This window comes from Artibeus jamaicensis, unplaced genomic scaffold (assembly GCF_021234435.1).
Source record: "Artibeus jamaicensis isolate MK-2021 breed Jamaican fruit bat unplaced genomic scaffold, CSHL_Jam_final contig_387, whole genome shotgun sequence".
NCBI classification, from domain to species: domain Eukaryota; kingdom Metazoa; phylum Chordata; class Mammalia; order Chiroptera; family Phyllostomidae; genus Artibeus; species Artibeus jamaicensis.
In genome coordinates this window covers 2,447,373-2,467,587 of record NW_026521812.1, presented here as the reverse complement: position 1 = coordinate 2,467,587, position 20,215 = coordinate 2,447,373, and the positions used below count along the sequence as shown (strand labels likewise).

The 20,215-nt window shown below is 38.7% G+C and overlaps 1 long non-coding RNA gene across 3 annotated transcripts in view; it reads left to right on the top strand.

The window, feature by feature from the left end:
• LOC119052786 (uncharacterized) overlaps window positions 1-20,215 on the top strand; it is a 91,691-nt gene that overhangs the window by 7,421 nt on the left and 64,055 nt on the right. For all 3 annotated transcript variants that reach the window (XR_005083194.2, XR_008391507.1, XR_008391508.1), the window contains exons 3-4: window positions 2,761-2,884; window positions 9,053-9,185. This is a non-coding gene — a long non-coding RNA (uncharacterized LOC119052786). The remainder of the gene's footprint in view (window positions 1-2,760; window positions 2,885-9,052; window positions 9,186-20,215) is intronic.

Genomic DNA, 20,215 nt, shown 5'->3' with positions numbered 1-20,215 from the left:
ACCCTGATGTAGAAACAGTCACCTGCGTGTACTTCGCAACCAGGCCCGTACTAATTTGTAGTGAGAGATAAGTTGGATGCCAATTATTTTCAGGTGTGACCTCCTGGCTGGTAAGTCTTTCATGAGGCCACTTTGTGGTTTAGTGGGTGTAAATAGACGCAAAGGAAAGTTATCCAGGTATCAGCCATTTCCTTTAAGTTACGGTGGCTCCCTAAAATGGGTTTTCTCCACATATTTCTGTTGAAAAGGATCCTGTTGCATATATTTTTTTCTTTCATGGCTATACTATATAGTAGAATAAAAAAATTATGGTGCTGTGAAAAGACCATGGGCTTTGTAGTCAAACACAACCAGATCTAAATTATTCCTGCTTCACTACTTACTAATCTGTGGACTTGAACGTGTTACTGTACCTCTCTGAGGCTCAGTTTTCTAATCTTGCTGAGTATATATATATATATATATATATATATATATACATATACATACACACACACACACACGGCCTTTATATAGAACCCAACACAGTATCTGCTACTTTGGGAAACCTCAGCAGATTCTTACTCCTCACCACCCATCCATTCATTTATTCATCTTTTACTAAATGCCCATTGAACCCTTTTTATGTGGCAGCCACTCTCTCCGTTAAGTAGAGCTACAAACAAGAATTAAGATGTGAGCTTTGACTAAGGAAATAGTCTCACTGTCTAAAATGGAAGCATATGTGTATTAAAAAGCACACACCAGGCACAGAGGTGGTCTGAAGGGAATATTTAACTCTTTCCAGTAAGAGTGTGAAGTGTCAGGAAAGCTGTAGCCAAGGACATGATTCATAAGTTGAGCCTTGAAGAATGAGTGAGAGTTCCGCAAAGGAGGTAAAGGGGTGGGAGAGGTGGTGAGGGTGAGAATTTCAGAAAGTCCAGGGTGCAAAGACCAAGAGACAGAGAACGGTTGGCACCTTCAAGAATGACAAATCATCTGTGGGTAAGAGCATGGGGGTTCTGGTGGGAATGGGAGGGTGTACATGGCAAGAAAGATGAGTCAGGAGCTGTTGAAGGCCTCAGGCAACATGCAGAGGCATATGACAATTGTCCTTTGGGGAGTGGTGAGCTGTGGAAACTTTGCGAGCAGATGCATACAGATCACTGTCCTGCTGATACGACCTTAACTACCATAGAGGTGCTTATTAATGATTCTAATATGCATAATTTATTTTTTACTCCTCTTGATTATATTTGGACATACATATGAGAAACATTAAAATAGTCAGCTCACAAACAGACATGCTATGGCTTCTCCCTAACATATATTTTTTAGGGGGAGGGCTGATGGTCGAGGGCTTACAGTCATTCCTCTGTGTTCTTGTTTCACTGTTCAACAATTTTGTTAAAAGAGAATGTGTACCCTGCATATTCATTTTTATTTTCCTTTTCTTTTTCTTCCTCTGTTTCAAAAATCCCTTCTTCATCAAAATTTCTGAAGAACTTGTACATATTTTCCTGCTATAACAATAGGGAAAAATTAGTAAATTTTTGTGCCCACACTTTGCATGAGTTTGGGAGGATATTGGTATCATGGGAGTGATGCTAGGTATCAGAATTCAGAGGTCTCATTCCCAGAGCCGTTGTAGATAGGGTGGGTAAGTGGGGAGAAACCCAGACTTCAGGGCTCAAGAGCTGAGGATTACCATTGGAACCTGGGTCTCTGCTATGTTGCAGCTCAAAGAAGGATGCCCCAAAAGCGCAATGAACTTGAGCATTAGAACCATCCTGATAGGAGGAAGAAATGTCCAGCGGGGGGAATATGGAGTATGCATAAGTGAGTGTGGTCATCAGTTCCCGACCATGCAGGTGAGGGTTCAAAGAAAGATCGATGGTCTTGGTGGTAAAATAGTATGTCACACACAGAACCTAGGGGAGAGCCCAGTAAACATGAGGGCGAAAGGCAGCAGCAGCTGGTGGCTGTCCCTCTGGATAATGGCCTCTGCTGGCAGGAGGCTGTGATTTCAAACGTTGCTGGATGGTAGGAATGAGGTTGCGATGGTTTCCTTCCTCTGCGGAGAGAATAGCAACTGAGCCAAAGGAAAAAACTATGCTGTGTCTCAGCAGAACAGTGCCTGGGAAGTGTTGTTTTTCTAGTAGTAAGCAAACAGAAAAAAATACATAGCAGAGAGGTGTGCGTGTCAAAGAAAATGATTTTAAAGTTCCATATTTTTGTGTGTGCTTAAGAATGGCCATTAATATGAAATGAAAATCAGTCTTGACCTTTGAAAAAACTTTTTCTAAAAGCGAAGTTCCATTGAGAGACTAAGAAGTTTTCAGAAGTGATACTACCAGATCTTGGGGTGAGGATGAGGGGGGGAGGGAGGAGAGAGGGGTTAACAAGGCTGCATAGTCTGTTAGACTGGATCCCCAACATCTGCATGATAAAATTTACATATAAACAGCATGCAGTTTAGAAAAAAATAGCTAGTTATGCTAGTGTCTTTTTTCTTTGTTGATGTTTCAGTGTTATATAAACCCTGCGTCCTTCCACATTTTCAGCTCTTACCTAAAAGCCAGAGCGAGTACCACCTGGGTTGGGAGAAAGAAGACGAAAATGAAACTGGGGAAGTAAATGGTGGGAAGTATCCTGAAGGAAACCAACTGCGTCTGTTCGAGTCAGCAGGTTTTGGGACAAGTTATTATGTAGTCATTTGACAGCTGTGTGGAGAGTGTTCTGACGTGTTTTTTCTCTCACATTTTCTCTCTCTTCTGCCAGAACCTGTAGTGATTATTATCGCCCCTCTCAACCCCTTCCTCTCCTCTCTCTGTTGCTGCGGAGGCTCCCTGAGTTCACTGACCCTGGGGATGAACCACGCGGAAGAGCGAGCACTGCCTGTCTGGTGAGCTTGAAGACACGTGGGGGCAGGTGCGGGTGGGGGGGAGCAAAAGATAGGTTTTTTATCTATCCATGACTGCAGAATAGATTATACCAAAGTGTCGGACCCTAAAACGTCAAAATTTATTATCTCACACAGTTTCTGAGATCCGGGCATCCAAGACTGGCTTAGCCAGGCAGGTCTGGGGCAGGGTCTCCTACGCAGTCGCAGCGTGGGTGTCTGCTGGGGCTGCAGTGGTTGGAAGACACAGCTGGGTGGAGGCTCCATTCGTAAGATGGCTCTCAGAGGACTGTGGCTGGGGACCTCAGTTCCTCACCCTGTGTACCTCTCCTTGTGTCACGTAATTTTTCCTTTCCTCAGAGCAAATGACCCAAAGCAGAAAGACAGAAACTACAATGTTTATTATGACCTAATCTTGGAAGTGACACACCGTCATTCCCACCATATTCTATTCATTAGAAATAAGCCATTAAATCCAGTCCACACTCTTGAATTAAGCTCTATCTCTAGAAAGAAAGACTATCAAAGAATTTATGGGCATGCTTTTAAAACGACCCCAAAATATATAGGCCAGTTTCACAAGATAAAAACCTGAGGCTGGGGCAAAGTTATGGATGTCTCATTCTGCAAACAGTGGCCTCATCTACAATAAAAGCGTTAGAGTCCATGGGTCATCACAGCCAAATAAAAAAAGTGGTTGTTGGAGAAAACTCGCCAAGGATGTTACTTCACTTGTTTACTTACTCTAGGTCCCAGGATAATAGTTACAAATTGTGAATCCTACTGGATCATTAACACCCATGGTCATTACCAATGGAATGCATTTTATCCAATTTTTACAATAGTTAATGCACATGGCACAAAATTTACAAGATACAAAAATTTGTGGTTAAAAGTAAGATTCTCCCTTTTCTGTGTTCTTGATGATTTCTGGAATGAAATTACATTTCCTGGTCTCATAATGTAATCTCCTGAAGAGAATGTATGTATTTAAAAACAGATACGGACACTTTTTTTTTCTTCCACAAATAATAATGTACTATATGCATTGTTCTATACTTTTAAAAAATATATTTTATTGATTATGCCATTACAGTTGTCCTATTCCCCCCTTCATTCCCCTCCCCCACCATTCCCCCCCACCATTCCCCCCCCTTCGTTTATGTCCATGTGTCACAAGTTCTTTAGATTCCATATTTCCCATACTATTCTTGCCCTCCCCCTATCTATTTTCTACCTACCGTCTATGCTACTTATTCTCTGTACCTTCTCCCCCCTTCTCCTCCCACTTCCCTGTTACTAACCCTCCATGTGATCTCCATATCTATGTTTCCACTCCTGATCTAGCTGTCCTCTTAGCTTGCTTTGTTTTAGGTGTGGTTGTTAATAACTGTGAATTTGCTGTTCTTTCACTGTTCATATTTTTATATTCTTTTTCTTAGATAAGTCCCTTTAACATTTCATATAATAATGGCTTGGTGATGATGAACTCCTTGAATTTGATCTTATCTGAGAAGCACTTTATCTGCCCTTCCATTCCAAATGAAAGCTTTGCTGGATAGAGCAATCTTGGTTGTAGGTCTTTGGATTTCATGACTTGGAATACCTCTTTCCAGCCCCTTCTTGCCTGTAAGGTCTCTTTTGAGAAATCATCTGACAGTCTGATGAGAACTCCTTTGTAGGTGACTGTCCCCTTATCTCTTGCTGCTTCTAGGATTCTCTCCTTCAATTTAATCCTGGCTAATGTAATTATGATGTGCCTTGGTGTGTTCCTTCTTGGGTCCAACTTCTTTGGGACTCTCTGAGCTTCCTGGATTTCCTGGAAGTCTATTTCCTTTGCTGGATTGGGGAAGTTGTCCTTTATTATTTGTTCAAATAAGTTTTCCACTGGTGGCTGTTCCTCTTCCCCTTCTGGTACCCCTGTAATTCAGATGTTGTACATCTTATAATAAGATGTCCTGGAGGTTTCTAAGCCTCTTCTCATTTTTTTGAATTCTTGTTTCTTCATTCTTTTCTGTTTGGTCATTTTTTTCTTTCTTCTGGTCCACTCCCTTGATTTGAGTCCCAGTTTCCTTTCCACCACTATTGGTTTCCTGTGCATTTTAATTAGTTTAGCCTTCATTTCAATTAGTTTAGTTCCCTTCCTTTCAATTAGTTTAGCCTTCATTTGTTCTTCTAATTTGTGACTAAAATCAACCAATTCTGTGAGCATCCTGATCACCAGTGTTTTGAACTGTGCATCTGAAAGGTTGGCTATCTGTTGGTCCTGTAGAAGTATTGGCTCTGGGGCTTTGAGCTGTTCTTCTTGAGCCATAATGTTTTGGTCTGTTTGTGCTTGTTACATATGAGGAGCGGAGCCCTAGGTGTTCACTAGGGCGGGGCGGCCCAGATGGCTGGGTTGTGATGCGGTATGTGGGGGTGGGGTCAGAGAGGGGCAATGGTGTTTGATCTGCTCTCTCTCAGATTTCTGTCCCCTCTGTCGCTTCCCACAAGCAACTTGGGCCCTTCTGGTGCTGGTTCCCCGGTGTGTGTGCCTGTGCACCCTCCAGGACCCTGTGGATCTCTCAAACGAACTCTCTGTGAGCCTGGGAGCCTCTCCTGGTACCTCGACCCCAAAAGTCTTTCCAACTGGTGCTTTCAGGCTCTAATTCCCGTCGTTGGGGCCCTAGCCTGCGTGGTCTATCTCACTGTTTGCTCCTTTGGTTGGTTTATCTGTGCGCGAATGTGTGACCAAGGTCAGCCAGCCACCCTGAGCCCTCACTGGGTCCACCCATCACAACCCCACACTTGGGATGGGCCATCCGCCCCTTGTGCTCCTGGGGTGGTCTGGCTCATCTTTCCTGCCCACCCCACTCCACCAGCCACTGACTCTGCCCATCTTACCAGTCTGGCTGAGTTGTTCGTTGTTGTTGGACTTCCATACAGTTCAATTTTCTGTGTTTTGGCTGCATTTTTGTTACTAAAACTTTGTTGTCTTTAAACTTGGTTGTGTGAGGAGGCACAGTGTTTCCACCTATACCTCCATCTTGGCTGGAAGTATATACTTTGCTTCTTTTCCAACTAGCAGTATTTGTTCAACGACTTCTCTGGTAGCACATGTAGGCTTGTTTCAGTTTTCAGTGGCTGCTTAGTATTGCATTATAGTTGTCTGAGCACTTACCTGCCTATGTTGTTCCCCGTCTCTTGTTACTACTGCCAAAGCTGCAGCGAATACCTCTGCATGCTCATTGTTTCTCACCTAGGTTAGAATTCTGTACATTTTAAATACTGACACATACTGACCAGTTCCCCTCCAAAGGGGCTTTCCCAGTTGTTCCCGCCACAAGAATACGAGTGTCTGCTTCTCCATACTCTTGGCAATACAATAGGTTATCCACTCTTTGATATTTGCCAGTTTTGTAGGTACAAATGGTTTGGAATTGTACTTTTAATTTATAGTTATCTTATTGTGAATGAGGTCGGGGCTCTTTTTATTTACTTTACTATGAACTATTTGTTTTTTATTTTTGACCACTTTTATATTTGGGTTGTCTTTTCCTCATTAATTAGCAGGAGTTCTTCACAGATTGAAGAAATTAGCTCTTTTCTGGAATGTGAGTGGCACATATTTATTCCTAGTGTGTCATTTGTTTTTTTGGCTTTTCTTTTTTATTACAATGTAGTCATTTTTAAATATATCTTTACATGATCACATTCATCAGGGTTTTTTTTATCTCTTATAGTTTCTGGGTCTGTCATTCTTAGATGGTCTTCCCACTCTGAGGTTATTAAGAATTTTCCTATTGTTTCCTTTAGTACTATTATGGTTTGATTCTTTTTATATTTTAATTTTGATTGAATTGGTTGTTTTAATGCCTTGCACTGTATTAAAGTATATATACTGTGCGAAGCACTGTTTTACCCATTTTGTTTCAGGTTCAGATATTTCTATTTTGTTCTCAGTTTTCTCATTTATGGAATAGGGGTAATAAGTACTACCAAGTGCCATCCTTGACTTTTGGTGGGAAGAGACCATTTTCCAATTCTGAAAGCCATGCCAGAATTTTCTTCCTCCTTAGTTAGAAGCCTTCACTCAATAATTATGTTCTCTGCCCCAATGGGAGAATTAAAACCAACATGCATTACAAGATAGGTTGCCTATACTAAAAAAAAACAAAATTCAAACTATTTCTTGTCTGCCTACATGGGGGCCCTTGCTTTCACTTATAATGTTTCACTTACAGTGACACTTAGGAATGTCATAAATGTAATGGCAATTAGGAAAAGTTGGCCTATAGATTTATAAATAGTATTTATAGGCCACCAACTCAAATCGAAAAAAATCAAGTTCACCTGCTGCAAATACAAATGATGATAGCTTGGAATAAAAGCCAAAGTATATTTTACTCATTGATGCATTGTGCATGGTACCCTTCCAATGTTCTTCGCTTTTCTTTCTCTGTCTTCTGCCTGTTTTACTGCTCATTAACATTCCACTAGGAAGTGAGAAGGGTGATAACAAGAAATAAAATGAAAGTTGAACTACAACTAAGAATTGCATTTTTTTATAATGCCAATGTGAGAATGTTATAAATATCTCAACTGTAAACATAAATTGCTACTTTGGTTAGTATATGGTATTTTGAATGTGCAAATAATGACGAAGAATTAGAATACATTTCATGGCAAAGGACAGATTAACAGAATGTTATCGATGGAAGGACCCACATGGGTAGACTGCAGGAGCATCTGTCTGGCACATGAGAACTACAGAAATAGTCATTAAAAGAAAAAAGAAGAATTAGCAAGTATACACATGAATTCTCAAGACCTAACGACATTTCCAAAAGCAAATTGCAAAGCTTGTCCTACACATTGGAAAACCGAGGTCACTTGCTAGAGTCAGGGATGGCATTTACAATGGAAAGATTTCTTTAAAAAATTATTTTAACAACTTTTTCAAAAAGGAGATTGGCAATGGAAGTACATGGCACTATATGAATATACATCAAAATATTAATATTATGGCATCTATGCTATTTATATTGTTTTATTATTATCCTTATATTTTATGTCTCAAATTTTCTACAGTAAACTTGTATTAATTTTATAGTCAGAAGTAACTTTCAAAGAAAAATTTTGTTTCACTTCCTTTGTTCATCTGTCAATGGCATTTGTTCTGTGAATTTTGTTAGTTAAATCATCTCAGGGATCGGAGTGGGCAATTTCCATCACATGAATGATTTTAGTGATCACAACTTGGAGTTCAGCCCTAATGTGGTCTTATACACATAATGACTAGGGTTATTAGACTGCTTCCAAAAATAGGAAGGACTTTTAAAGTTTGAAGACAGTGACCCAACTTATAGGCAATTCAGTAGCTCAGAATACTATATTTTCTAAATGTCACAAGATAACTGGATATGATTAACTTGCAGCTATAAGAAAAATGATTGCCAATATAAAATATTAAAGATTTGTTGTAGAAATCACTTGTATTCAGCTCAAATTAGCAATATGTACTACAGAAAATATATGTAATATGCATATTATATATTCTATGTATGTAAGTATATATATTTATATATGTTAAGCAGAGGTTAATTAGAGATTACATTTATTATTATTGGTGAATTTCCCTCAGTTTCAAGAAAATGATAGATTTCAAAAAATTTTAGTGGCATCTGCTGCAGATGAAGTCAAGTTTAGAAGAATTTCACAGGCCCTTTTATGAGGATAAAGAATATGTTTTTGTTTATATTTTTGTGGTACAAACCTAGTACCTGAATCATCTGCCTCAGCATGGAGCTTATTTCAAAATGTATTGATTGACTCAAGAACACATTTTCTGATATTTTCAACGTCAATTATCTGAAGTTAACTTGTGATTTCTGGCTGCATTACCAAATCTGAGCCAACTCTGGCGACCCTTCTCTGTGTAAATCTCGGTTGCTTATAAGTCTGCTAAACTTTGTGCCGAGATTTAGAACCAAACCCAGAATTAAATGTGTTCCAAGTGTGCCTCAGATTTCACCAAATAGTCTTATTTTTTAAATATAAAATTTTTAATAGAAATACATAAAAGAGATCAGTGACTAGCATTAAAGCTGTAGATGTATGGAATAGATTACATGGTTTTCCTAATTGCTTTATAATGCTTCTAATGACTACATCTGTATTGTGTTTCATTAGGTCATATTGCATCCATGTTTATTGTTGAAAATCCAGCCCCGGTCAGTTGGTTAGAGTGCCATCCCAATACGCCAAAGTTGTAGGTTTGATCCCTGGTCAGGGCACATACAAGGATCAGCCAATAAATGCGTCGGTAAGTGGAACAACAAATCAATATCTCTATTTCTGTCTCTGTCTCTCTCTCTCCCTTCTTTTCTAAAAATCAATAAATGAAAAATAATAAAAATTTGTAGCACACACATACTGATTTCTGAAAATGAAAGTTCATAGACGTGAAATGCTTTATTTTTTTACAACTACAGAATGGCTAGCCAGAACCCAGGAGACACAAAATCATACACAGTCAGTGGCCATTCTACTAAACCATGCTACTTCTCTGTCATTAAATAACAGGAAGGATCTTTGAAGGAAGGTCAGAGAAACTGAAAGTCCTCGCATATATAATCATGAGACATAAGAATTAAGAGATTTCCAAAAACAATGTTTACTTATATTGGCAACTGATTACCAGAGGGTTAGCAGATAAAATGAATTAGGTTTGTATGCCATTCTTACAATGTATTAATTGTCATTGTGCTAGTTAATTTTCGCCTTTGTTTTCCATATATAAAATGGAGATAATTATCATACCAATCTCAGAACTGTAGTGATGATTAAATGATTTAATAATATAAAAGCCTTGGGACAGTGCTTAACACATAACAAGTATTCGGTAGCTACTAGATACTATTACCACTATAGGCACTGTTTTACCCTTAAGATACATAAGTTTACTTAACCCTTATAATATCACTGGAATATAAGTATTATTATTCTTCTCATATGGCAAATGAGAGAAGTTTGGTAAGTGGCCACATTTTGCACTGCTCATAAGATTGAGTCAAGATTCAAAGCCAGGTCTGTGTAACTATAGAATAGAGTTTGGCAAATTAAGAATGATTTTCACACTTTTAAAGTGTTGTTTAAAAAAATGGGAAAGAGACTATGTATAACTTTCAGTTCTATAGTACTTACATCTGGACCTTTGCAGAATGTGTTTGCTGACTTCTGACTTCTTGACTACAAAAAGAAGTGTGAGAATTTGAAGAATTACAAATGTGGTTGAAGTTTAAGGTCTGGGGGAAGAAGGGAGGTGGGTGCATGGTAAGAGATAAAGCAGGTTTAAAACATAAATACTATGCATGTCATATTACAGTATTGGCATTTATCCAACACAATATTGCAAGGCTATGGGACTATTGAAAACTTTAAATGGGAAAGTGAGATACTTAAATTTACATTTTATAATGACCCTTCTGGAAGCAGCATAGGGGAATGCTGTTGGTCGGGTCAAGAGTGAAGGCAGGGTTTACAGCCCATGAGTAAAAGGGACTGGGTTTACCAGCCTGCCTCAGTCAGTTGTAAAATTGGACAAAACATGATAAAGCAACTTTTTTTCAGACTTTAGAACTTTCCTAAGGGAAAGGAAACAAATGAGGGGAGTCCTACAATTGCATAGGATTTCTTCCTTGAGGCACAGTCCATGCTATGGAGCAGGAGGGGACATTGCAAGCAATGAACAGTTGTCTTACATGATAAAGGAGGTAGAGCTTGATGTGTAGAGTGTCTGGGGTGATGTAGAGCTCTCCAGAGTACGGAGCTACACAAAAAAGGAGCTCCAGAAATAGGCGTCGGGGACCCTGTGAGTCTTTGAAAAATATTAAGACATGTATAAATAGAGTAAAAAATCTATCATGTTCAGCAAAGAACACTAGGAAGTTGTGAGCTGAACAGATTTGCACAACTCACACAAGCCTGGGAATAATTTGCATTAACCACCAGGAGACATGGAGAGCCCTCACTGACCACTTACAGAATGCCACAAAGGCTCCAGAAGGGCTGCACTTTACTAGCAGGCTAAATTATTCCCGGAGCAAATGCTCTTCTGGACCTTCCCAAAAAAAAAACTTGAAAATGAGCCTCCAAATGCTCTAAATGCAACATCAGGAAAAAAGAAACATCAACAGTAAATGATCTAACTTTATTAGAGTCTCCACTATAAGAAGCTAGGAAAAGTAGTAGTAAACCAAAGTAAATGGGAGAAAAAGAAGGAAAAAAAAGGTAAGAGCGGAAACTAAAAACACAAAACAAATATAAATTCATGAAACCCAAACCTGGGCCTTTCACAACATCAATAAAATTGGTAAATATCTAGTGAAGTTGAAAGAAGCTAGGTAAATTTCTAGTTAAAAGAGGGAAGACACAAATTTCCATTGTGTGGAATTAAAAAGGGGACATCACAGTCAGATCCTGCAGGCTCTAACTGGATAATAAGGAAATATTGCTAAAAAATCTACGATGATAAAGTTGGGTGATTGTAAAAAGTGCCCTGTGGTGGCAATAGCTACCAAACAAGAGCCACCACAAGAACAACAACAACAAAAATAATCCAAATGATCTATTGAGTCATTTTATGTGGCAGGTCTTGGCTAGGCAAGGGAGAAACAAATGAAGAGCCACCAAATGAGAAAAGTGAAGGCTATTCAGAGCTTGCTATATATGAAAGGAGTCTAATGCATTTTGGAAGAGACTCAAAGATGGGCAAAAGAGTGAGAAAGCTTTATAGTGGAAAGGAGACATCTTCAAGAATGTCCTGATTGGAGGCCGTTGGCATGGGGAAGCTGTAGGCTGGCAAACAAGCAGAGCATCCTATGTAATTGTTTAGGGTTGCAATTTGGGCTTTCTCTGCTTGGCCTGAAATTGGGAATGAAAATTAAAGAAGTCATCAGTTATTAATCAAGTCCAGGGGCCATTTTAGGCTGGTTGTTAGAGAAATAATTGTTTCATTTTCTGGACTGTATGGGAAATGTCCTGTGAGTCCAATGTATGGCAGGACCACTCAATGTACATAAGGGAGTTGGTTTTCTGGCTGGGTTGCAGGCCCAAGTTCTGTTTTTATGCATAGTTTGTTTGTATATTCGCTCTTTCACTAATAAGTGATGTAGTGATGCACCCTTCATTTTGACAATTTAATGGAGGGAGTGATCCAGTCCTCCTAGGTGTATCTGAGAAGCCTTCACAGTGAAGACAGTGTTTGAAATGAATCTTGAAGTTTTAAGGCAAAGGGAAAAGGAAAAGGAATTGCTACTAGAGATTACAACATTTGCAAAGAAACATACAGACGAGTGCATGGTATTTTGGGGGGAAGCAGTGACCTTTTAGAGAACCTTGCATGTAGGCGGGTGGGGGACAGAAGATGAGCCAGGGAAGAAGTTTAGAACCAAAGGGAATGAACTTTGAATGCTGTTGTAAGATATAACCTTTATGGACTCTGAGGGAGAAAGGAATGTTTTCAAGCCAATAGTTAGAATACCAGATCTGTGTCTTAGAAAGATAGTTCTTATGATAGTGGAAAATATGCATGGGGGCCCCCAGGGGTGGAATCTTGCACACAAGCTAGGTTGGTATTTTGAAAACTCAAAGAGGAGATGATGAAAGACTCGATCTGAGCGGGGATAGTGGAGATGGAACAGAGGGCAGGCGGAAATGACCAGGGCAGCATCTTGAACAGAGTGAATTCCCCATAAATATGTTACGTTTCTGAGTCAATGAATGAAATATCTAGGAAGTGGAATGGGTGTAATAACATAAGGATAAGAAGGAGTCAAGAACTAAGTTTTTAGCTTCAATGACTGATTGTACAGTAATGTCATGGGCCAAAGTATGAAAAAATAGGAACTATGGCAGGTGAGGATGTCAGGTTCAACTTTGAGCCTGCTTTGGGGCTTATAAAGTTGGAATAGGGTTTCAGCAATGGGGTGTGGAGGCTGGGGCCCGGGGTCACTGGTAACATAGAGGGAGAAGTTGGAATCATGAGAATGGGTGATTGTGCAGAAAGACCTTTGGAAGCCAAGGAGGAGGGTTGAGTCCTTGAAACACTGAACTTGGAACAGCATACAGAAGAGGAAGCAGCAGTGATTGCCAAATAAAAACTGTCTCTGTGCTCCCTTGGAATTTCCCCCTTTAGATTGCTTTATGCCCAGTTTAGCCATTCATCTGCTTAATGGTATGGAGATGAAACAGAGCTTTTAAAAAAAACTGCAGAAGTCAGGTTGCGTGGGGTATACAGAACTCTAGGATTGGACTCTTCGAAGCATTAACCTTGTGCTGGTGAGTGACCCTGTGGCATGAAGGGACCTGAGTTGGAATCCAAGCTCACCCTACCTCTGTGACCTTGACCATGTTACTTGTTTGAGCTGCATATTGATATTAATTATATCTATCCTATAGGCTTTTATGATTAAATGAGACAGTTCTATATATGTAAAGTGCCTAGTGGTATCCAGCACATATTTTATGCGCAATAAATAAAAGTTATAATTGTAACAAAAGCTAAAAGAGTGACACTCAAGAAAAGCTGTAAATGCAGTTTGTGTTTTACCACATGCAAAATAGTTTTGTATTACAGAAGTAATAATGGGGACTTAACTTTTTTTTCTCTTAGCTCTTCCTCACTTCAAAAGTACAAGGGGACCCCAAAAAACCCAGAATTATCTTCTGGAGGGCAGGCCCCTTGTACTACAGGCTTCCCCTACTAGGTTAGTGTTCTATGAACCTGTCTGTATCAGTGTGCCAGCTGGTGGTGGTGTGAGAGGCTGTGTTTGGCTACAGTGAATTTTTTATAAACTCTTTCAGTACATTTGCCCATTTCATGATGGGTGGTTTATGAACCCACCTGCCTATTCCATGCTGATTGTTCAGCAATTTTTTACCAAAAATGGCACACTCCCATGACCCATCCTCCCTATTCCCCCTATCTCATCCCAGGCAACTTTGTTTCCCCAGATGAAAACAAGTCTTCAAAGGGAAATGTTTTGCCGATGTGGAAGAGGTGAAACAAAAAACAGCAGACTGACTAAAAGGCATCAAAATCAGTGACTTCAAAAACTGTTCTGAGCAGTGGAAAAAACATCTCAATAGGGGTATTACATCAAATGGAGAGTACTCTGAAGGCGACTGAAGTTTAAACATGTAAAAATAAATATACAAATTTTTATAAATAAATTCCATTTTGGGGGGTTACTGCCTCATATTTTAGTTCAATAAAAACCAGTTGTTTTTGTTAGAAAATAATTTTTAAACATTCAAAATAACATTTTATTATTTATTTAGTGAACATGTATGCTTATCTTTATCCAAAGTTACTCTGAGGATTATTTCCTGTTATGGCTCTTCTAGATGACAGGCATTTATTGGGTACCTGCCCTGTGTCATCTGTCATGTTACTATTCTTGGCAGCAGAATCCACAGATAAATAAAGTTGCTTCTCTTGAGAAATTCATTCATTCTCACTCATGCAATAAAATATTTCTTTAGACCTACTAGTAGGTAGGTGCTTATCTTAGTGTGGAAATGCAGCAGGGAATGAAGCCACGCAGAGACTTCAAGCTTTGGCAGGCTTCATTTAAGGGAAGGGAGAGACAAGAAAACAATAAACAGGTAAATAAAAGATGGTGTTTAATGAAGAACAGATTAAGAAATAATAAATAGTGAGTGACTAGAAGAGACCTGCCCGTGTGGCCAGCTGGCCTTCCTGGGGTGGGGCAGGTGGAGAAGCATGGCAGTAATGAATCAAAGGAATTGTCTCCCTGGCTGGCGTGGCTCACTTGGTTGGAGCGTCATCCTGAAACCAGAAGGATGTGGGTTTGATTCCCAGTAAGGGCACCTCCTGCATTGCAGGTTTGTTTCCCAGAATTAAGTCCACAGGATTCCCAGTCCAGGTGCATGCAAGAAGGCAAGTGATTGGTGTTCCTCTCTCATTGACATTTCTCTCTCTCATTGACATTTCTCTCTTTTCCTCTCCATTCCTTTCTATCTAAAAGCAATGAAAAAAATGTCCTTGGGTGAGGATTAAAAAAAATAGTAATTGCTATGAAAAAAACGATACCATAGGTGGAGGCTAAGGAAATTATACACATCACAAAAACAGCACAGTAGGGAGAAAAACTATGACTGCCTTAGAAATAAATTACTTTGGAATTAAATTTTAGTCATTTTAGGTTTTATATGTTCATATCTCTCACTCTACCCTTATTCTTGAGCTAGAGGTGAAACTTGAAATAGAAAAAAAAACCCCAAAAGAATTTCCTTAGATTCTCCCAAATAGTCAATTTGGGTAAACATCCTGATTGCAGATTAAACTCAGGAACGTTGGGTATAATTTCTGTTGTTAAGTGAGATTTTTGTGTCAATAAGTCTCCAACCAAAGAGATCTTCATCTTCTGTATCTTTGAAGTCCAGATTGAGGGTCTTTAAGTTTCTTAACTATCCAGCCAGCATGTAGAATCAAAGGCGATACTTAAAGTTACAGGACTTTGGAACCAAAAAGGACCATCTGTCTGTCACCCTTTTTTTTTGCAGAAGGTGAAATGAAAAGAAATAGCAGGAAGCAAAAGGACAGAAAGTTTAACAAGGTAATTGGCAAAACAGGAACAGAAACCTTCGTTCCATGTTACCAAACCCAGTGATCAGCATCTTTCTAATTTTCTCATCCATTTCATCAACTAGTGCCTCTTATGTGCCAGGCCTCAGGGTATGCTGAAGAGTAACAAGTTTTTTGCAGGAAATCATTCTCTCATTCCCCAGAACTTTGTAGATTGCCAAAAAGTGTCTCAGTGAAACAAATTATAATTAATAACTTCTCAAATGCAATAACATTATCAAAAATGTCAAATTGACAAGTCCTTGAACATGTGTGCTCTTTAATTCTTCTGCATTAAGATTTGCTAAATGGTATGTTCATGGAAGTGACTTTTGGATTATAGATTTCAAGTTTCAGTTCTGACTCTGAGACTAATTTCTGACCTAGAAAAAGTTGCTGAATTTCAGTTTCCTGTGGCAAATTGTGCCAAAAGTCATCATCCCAATGTTAGGAAAATAGAGTTGGTACTCAGTGTTTACTTCTAAAGTTTCTTTGTAATTTTAAAATTTCTTACATAAAGAAAATATGCACCTAGAAGTGTTTGCAAAATGGAACTATAAGATCTGATGTTCATGCAATGGTTTTTACTGACATGAAATTAATCTGACATTTGATTTCTTTTACATTATTACTCAGTTATTTGAGCAAATATAGTGATACTTATCCTTCTACTATTGAAAACTGATTATATTTGATTGACTTGTCTGAATCACTAAACCTCTTTTTACTTTTTCTACACTAAACAAGAGCAATATGTATTTATTTGTATTTCATCACTACTATGATTGTAAAGGCCAACTATGGTCAGAACAAAAATGATCTTCTTATTTATTTCTTTACTCTGTCATTTCCCTCCAACCACAGAATATGCAAAAAATAGGAACATCGAATTATCTATGAAACATTAGGCAGTTATGTGTAATAGAAAATCTTCCTTTTAACCTTAGCTCTTATACAATACTTACTAGCTATATGATTTTATGTAGGGTAGCTACATTGTTAAGCTCCCATGTAACATGTGGGTAGTAATGCCTATCATAAGATTACTAGGAGAATTAAATGAAATTATATTGTAAGCATAGTAACTGGCACATAGAAACCATTGACATAGGTGAACTTAGATGAACTATTGAGAGCCTATCACTGGTCACTTAGGCAATGAGTATAGAGTATAATGTATAACATAAATATTGTCCAGACTCTATATTTTAGAGGCCATCAATAAGAATACCCTTATCTACCAGAGATTTAATATTTTAATTTACTTGACAAGTATCTATTAATTGCTAACATTGTGCAAGGCATTGTGGTAGTTTCTCTAAGGGACAATAAGTAAATGAAAGATGAACCTTGTCCTCAAAAGGTATAAAGACCATAATAATTATATTTAATGCACATAGAAAGAGTGATGAATACATCTCTTTACTTATTTATCCCCCTTCCCAAATTCCTGACATTCTTTTACCCTGCTGTCTGGAGTTCACAGTTACTCACCAACAAAGCATTTTCTATGTCCTCAGCCTTTTTCTAACTGAAACCTAGCTCTCTTTAGACAGGGCTTCTGGCACGGGATTCCCAAGAATGAACCCTTTCCTCTTGCTATCCCTGATCTGTTAACTTAATGCTAAGGTAAATGTCCTCCTTGCTTCTCATTGCTGAACTGTCCAATAGCCACTAGCCACATGTGGCTGTTTCAATGTAGATGCGTTAAAATTAAATAATATTGCAATGAATATAGGGGTACTTTTGAATTAGTGTTTTGCAGTATTATTTACAATTGCCAAGATATGGAAGCAGCCTAAGTGTCCATCAATAGATGAGCGGATAAAACAACTATGGGACATTTATACAATGGAATACTACCCAGCTATAAAAGAAGAAAATTTTACCCTTTGTGTCAGTATGGATGGTATAGATTTACTCTGGAGAACATTATGCTGAGTGAAATAAGCCGGTCAGAGAAAGACAAATACCATGTGATTTAACTCATATGTAGAGTCTAATGAACAAACTGAACTAACAAGCAAAATAGAGACAGACTCATAGATAGAGAGCAGGGTGACAGCTAAGGGTAGGAGGATGCTAGAAGGTGAAGGGACTGAACAAAAAGGAAAAAGGACTCATGGACATGCACAACAGCATGGTGATTGTGGGGGAGGGGTGAACAAGGGGACTAAATGGTAATGAAAATAATACATTAAAATAAAAATAATTTTTAAAAGTTAGATTGCATTAAAAATTCAATTTCTCAGTCCCACTAGCCACATTTAAGGTGCTCAAAGGTGACTTGTGGCTAGTGGTACTGTACTGGGCGGTACAGATAATGGACATTTCTATTAATGCACAAAGTTGTATGGGAAACATTGTTCTAGACCAGTCTTTCAGCTTCCTCTCCCAAACCCCTATCTTTGAGTCTGTGTCATCAGTATGCTATGCAGTGCTTGAACCTTGTCACTTATCCATAGGGCACTCACACTCTTCTGTGAGGTAGCCCCAAGCTCATTTTCTATATCTACGTAGATGATTTTTTTTCATATGTTGGCATCTCAATTCCTTAACCTCATCTCTTCTAAAGATCTTGCCCTTTGTTTTATCTCAGTCCTTACACACATGATCATACCTTAGCCCTTATGATGACCAACAATCTTCTGCCCATAATAGAGCCAGCCTTCAACATCCTATTCTCCAACCACCACCTCTAGTATTGTAACTCTATTATTCCCCACTGCTTACACAACTTAGATTCCATGGTTCATCACTATAACCATTCCTCGCATGCACTGTCAAGTTTGCTCTGCTCTCAAAATACATTATTCATGTGGTAAAACCCTGCCCTGGAAAAATTCAGCTCTTTGGCTGTTCTGTACCTACACAGCCATAAAATAACCAAAATCATGTTGACTGGTCTCACTTTAAGTTCATTCACTGTGCCCAGTCAACATTCCTCATCCTCTTCCTAAACTTAAAAGATCTCCTTACCAACCCTCACTGCTCACTCTCACAGGTGGCCTTCCCCCTCTCACCTTTGTGAAATCAGTTAGAAGAGAACTTTCACATTTGCACAATTAAGAAAGAAAGCTTCTCCTCGACTTCATTTTTACTCTTTAGTGACCTCCTCATTTATATACTTCTCTTTATAGATAAACATTCTAAAACTGATAATCTATACTCTTCCTTTCTCTGTCTACTCCACTTCTCCCATTCTCTCTTGAACTCTCTCCAAACAGGCCTTTGACCTTACTGCTTACTAAATTTTTTTTGTCAAGGTAACTAATGAATAACGTGTTGCTAAATCCAATGGTAGAGTTCCAGTTGTCATCTTATTTATCAGTAACGTTTTACAAAGTGGATCACTTCCTGCTTTTATTAAACACCTCCTTTTATTTGGCTTCTCGGACACCACTTTCTTTTGGATTTCTTCTCTCTCCCTGGCTCAGACTCCCCTTCAGATTCCTTGGCTTCTTCCTTCTCACCTCTCACTTCTGAATGCTCTAGTGCCCCAGGGCTCAGTCTTTCTAATGCTGCTTTTTGGATCTCTGTTACCCTTGTAATTTCATCCAGTCTTCTGATTTTAAATGCCTTTTAAAAATTAACTTTCTCTTTCTAATTTCCAAACCAAACCTTCTCTCCAACCTCCAACTCATATCCAACCACCTACATAAAATCTCCACTTGGTTGTCTGTCATTTCAAAATTCATACATTCCGAGTTGAGTCCCCCATTTCCTTCACCTCACTTCCTGCTGTTGCCATCTTCCCCGACGTACTGAATGCCAGGGCCATTTTTTCAGGGTGCTGAAGTAAAAAAAACTTACCCTTGATCTCTCTTTTTCTTACATCTGGCATGTAATCTGCCAGTAAATCTTGCTGGTCCTATTTTCAAAATACACTGGAGTCTGTCTTTTTAATCATCTCTACTGCTTCCAGCTGGTCTGGCATCATCTCTTGCCCAGATGATGCCATAGCTGCACAATCAGTCTCCTGCCTCTGTACTTGCCTCCCATTGTCTGCTCTCAGAAGAGCAGCCAGAGTGACCATAAAGGCAAACCATATATGTCTTCCCTGCCCAAGATGCTGTACTGCTTTCCCACGTCATTCACAGTGAAAGTCAAAGTCTCTATAGTGGTCTAAAATGCTCCATAGAGTCTGTCCATATTAACTGTTTGATTTTATCTCCCATTATTTTCCTGCTAGGTCTGTCTACCTCAGTCACACCACTTACTGTCTTTCTAACACATCAGTCAAGCTCCTGTCTGAGGGCTTTAGCACTTGCTTTTTGTTATGTCTGAAATAGTTTCCATCAGATCAGTGCTAGTCTTGCTCATTCTTGTTCCAAATTAGGCTTTCCTGATCAATTTATCTGAAAACTGAAAAGATCTTTCCAACCCCAGCACTCCAATTTCCTTTTAAACTATTTTTAACATATTTTATCTCCCAGTACCTCTATTTTTACATGTATTTTAACTATATTTTAACATATCTATTTTTATCTAACTATAGATTTGTATCTATATATCTACGTACTTATCTATTTTCTATATTTCTCTACAAAAAGGAAAGCAATGGGATTTTTTTTTCCTTTTTGCTTGTTTTATTCATTGCCAAGTCCTTGGCACATGGTGATGTTCCATAAATGTTTATTTGATGAATGAAAGGTATTATCTATAGTAGTTGTATAACATATTTTTCTCTTTTAAAAAAACAT